Source organism: Taudactylus pleione, unplaced genomic scaffold, assembly GCF_031769625.1.
Source record: "Taudactylus pleione unplaced genomic scaffold, aTauple2 ptg001666l, whole genome shotgun sequence".
NCBI lineage: Eukaryota > Metazoa > Chordata > Amphibia > Anura > Myobatrachidae > Taudactylus > Taudactylus pleione.
In genome coordinates this window covers 545,001-547,500 of record NW_028286063.1, presented here as the reverse complement: position 1 = coordinate 547,500, position 2,500 = coordinate 545,001, and the positions used below count along the sequence as shown (strand labels likewise).

General features: G+C 37.6%; 1 non-coding gene and 9 pseudogenes across 1 annotated transcript; all 10 read right to left on the bottom strand.

The window, feature by feature from the left end:
- Positions 1-53: 53 nt before the first annotated feature.
- On the bottom strand, positions 54-172 carry LOC148441605 (5S ribosomal RNA; annotated as a pseudogene).
- Positions 173-287: 115 nt separating this feature from the next.
- On the bottom strand, positions 288-406 carry LOC148441604 (5S ribosomal RNA; annotated as a pseudogene).
- Positions 407-522: 116 nt separating this feature from the next.
- Positions 523-641, bottom strand: LOC148441603 (5S ribosomal RNA; annotated as a pseudogene).
- A 115-nt stretch (positions 642-756) lies between these two features.
- LOC148441602 (5S ribosomal RNA) lies at positions 757-875 on the bottom strand (annotated as a pseudogene).
- Positions 876-991: 116 nt separating this feature from the next.
- LOC148441601 (5S ribosomal RNA) lies at positions 992-1,110 on the bottom strand (annotated as a pseudogene).
- A 116-nt stretch (positions 1,111-1,226) lies between these two features.
- LOC148441600 (5S ribosomal RNA) lies at positions 1,227-1,345 on the bottom strand (annotated as a pseudogene).
- Positions 1,346-1,461: 116 nt separating this feature from the next.
- Positions 1,462-1,580, bottom strand: LOC148441599 (5S ribosomal RNA; annotated as a pseudogene).
- Positions 1,581-1,930: 350 nt separating this feature from the next.
- On the bottom strand, positions 1,931-2,049 carry LOC148441598 (5S ribosomal RNA). Its single transcript, XR_015876044.1, has one exon. It is a non-coding gene; the product is annotated as a 5S ribosomal RNA (ribosomal RNA).
- Positions 2,050-2,164: 115 nt separating this feature from the next.
- Positions 2,165-2,283, bottom strand: LOC148441597 (5S ribosomal RNA; annotated as a pseudogene).
- A 116-nt stretch (positions 2,284-2,399) lies between these two features.
- The window catches only part of LOC148441596 (5S ribosomal RNA), a 119-nt pseudogene continuing 18 nt past the window's right edge, over positions 2,400-2,500 (bottom strand).

Below are 2,500 nucleotides of genomic sequence, written 5' to 3'. Positions count from 1 at the left end.
GAAAAAATTAAATGTAAAATGTAATAGAAAAGACTGTTATGGCAGTATAAAATTACCTATAGCACTTGGGATTCCTAGGTGGTCTCCCATCCAAGTACTAACCAGGTCCAACACTGCATAGCTTCCAAGATCAGACGAGATTGGGCATGTCCAGTGTGGTTTGGCTGTAGGTGCTCAAAAACATTAACTTTAGACCTCTTTTACTTCTTAACTCAAGTAAATTCATTGATAAGTTGAAAAATTAAATGCAAAATGTAATAGAAAAGAATGTTATGGCTGCATAAAATTACCTACAGCACCTGGTATTCCCAGGTGGTCTCCCATCCAAGTACTCACCAGGCCCAACACTGCATAGCTTCCAAGATCAGACGAGATTTGGCATGTCCAGTGTGGTTTGGCTGTAGGTGCTCAAAAACATTAACTTTAGACCTCTATTACTTCTTAACTCAAGTAAATTCATTGATAAGTTGAAAAAATTAAATTTAAAATGTAATAGAAAAGAATGTTATGGCACTATAAAATTACCTACAGCACCTGGTAATCCCAGGTGGTCTCCCATCCAAGTACTAACCAGGCCCAACACTGCATAGCTTCCAAGATAAGACGAGATTGGGCATGTCCAGTGTGGTTTGGCTGTAGGTACTCAAAAACATTAACTTTAGACCTCTTTTACTTCTTAACTCAAGTAAATTCATTGATAATTTGAAAAAATGAAATGTAAATGTAATAGAAAAGAATGTTTTGGTTGTCTAAAATTACCAACAGCACCTGGTATTCCCAGGTTGTCTCCCATCCAAGTACAAATGAGGCCCAACACTGCATAGCTTCCAAGATCAGACGAGATTGGGCATGTCCAGTGTGGTTTGGCTGTAGGTGCTCAAAAGCATTAAATTTAGACCTCTATTACTTCTTAACTCAAGTAAATTCATTGATAAGTTGAAAAAATTAAATGTAAAATGTAATAGAAAAGAATGTTATGGCAGTATAAAATTACCTACAGCTCCAGGTATTCCCAGGTGGTCTCCCATCCAAGTACTAACCAGGCCCAACACTGCATAACTTCCAAGATCAGACGAGATTGGGCATGTCAACTGTGGTTTGGATGTAGGTGCTCAAAAGCGTTAAATTTAGACCGCTTTTACTTCTTAACTCAAGTAAATTCTTTGATAAGTTGAAAAAATTAAATGTAAAATGTAATAGAAAAGAATGTTATTGCAGTATAAAATTACCTACAGCTCCAGGTATTCCCAGGTGGTCTCCCATCCAAGTACTAACCAGGCCCAACACTGCATAGCTTCCAAGATCAGACGAGATTGGGCATGTCCACTGTGGTTTGGATGTAGGTGCTCAAAAGCGTTAAATTTAGACCGCTTTTACTTCTTAACACAAGTAAATTCATTGATAATTTGAAAAAATTAAATGTAAAATGTAATAGAAAAGAAAGTTATGGCAGTATAAAATTACCTACAGCACCTGGGATTCCTAGGTAGTCTCCCATCCAAGTACTAACCAGTCCCAACACTGCATAGCTTCCAAGATCAGACGAGATTGGGAATGTCCAGTGTGGTTTGGCTGTAGGTGCTCAAAAGCATTAACTTTAGACCTCTATTACTTCTTAACTCAAGTAAATTCATTGATAAGTTGAAAAAATTAAATGTAAAATGTAATAGAAAAGAATGTTATGGCAGTATAAAATTACCTACTGCAGCTGGTTTTCCCAGGTGGTCTCCCATCCAAGTACTGACCATGCCCAACACTGAATAGCTACCAAGATAAGACGAGATGGGGAATGTCCAGTGTGGATTGGCTGTAGGTGCTCAAAAGTATTAACTTTAGACCTCTTTTACTTCTTAACTCAAGTAAATTCAATGATAAGTTGAAAAATGAAATGTAAAATGTAATAGAAAAGAATGTTATGGCAGTATAAAATTACCTACAGCACCTGGTATTCCCAGGTGGTCTCCCATCCAAGTACTAACCAGGCCCAACACTGCATAGCTTCCAAGATCAGACGAGATTGGGCATGTCCAGTGTGGTTTGGCTGTAGGTGCTCAAAAACATTAACTTTAGACCTCTTTTACTTCTTAACTCAAGTAAATTCATTGATAATTTGAAAAAATGAAATGTAAATGTAATAGAAAAGAATGTTTTGGTTGTCTAAAATTACCTACAGCACCTGGTATTCCCAGGTTGTCTCCCATCCAAGTACAAATGAGGCCCAACACTGCATAGCTTCCAAGATCAGACGAGATTGGGCATGTCCAGTGTGGTTTGGCTGTAGGTGCTCAAAAGCATTAAATTTCGACCTCTATTACTTCTTAACTCAAGTAAATTCATTGATAAGTTGAAAAAATTAAATGTAAAATGTAATAGAAAAGAATGTTATGGCAGTATAAAATTACCTACAGCTCCAGGTATTCCCAGGTGGTCTCCCATCCAAGTACTAACCAGGCCCAACACTGCAAAGCTTCCAAGATCAGATGAGATTGGGCATGTCCAC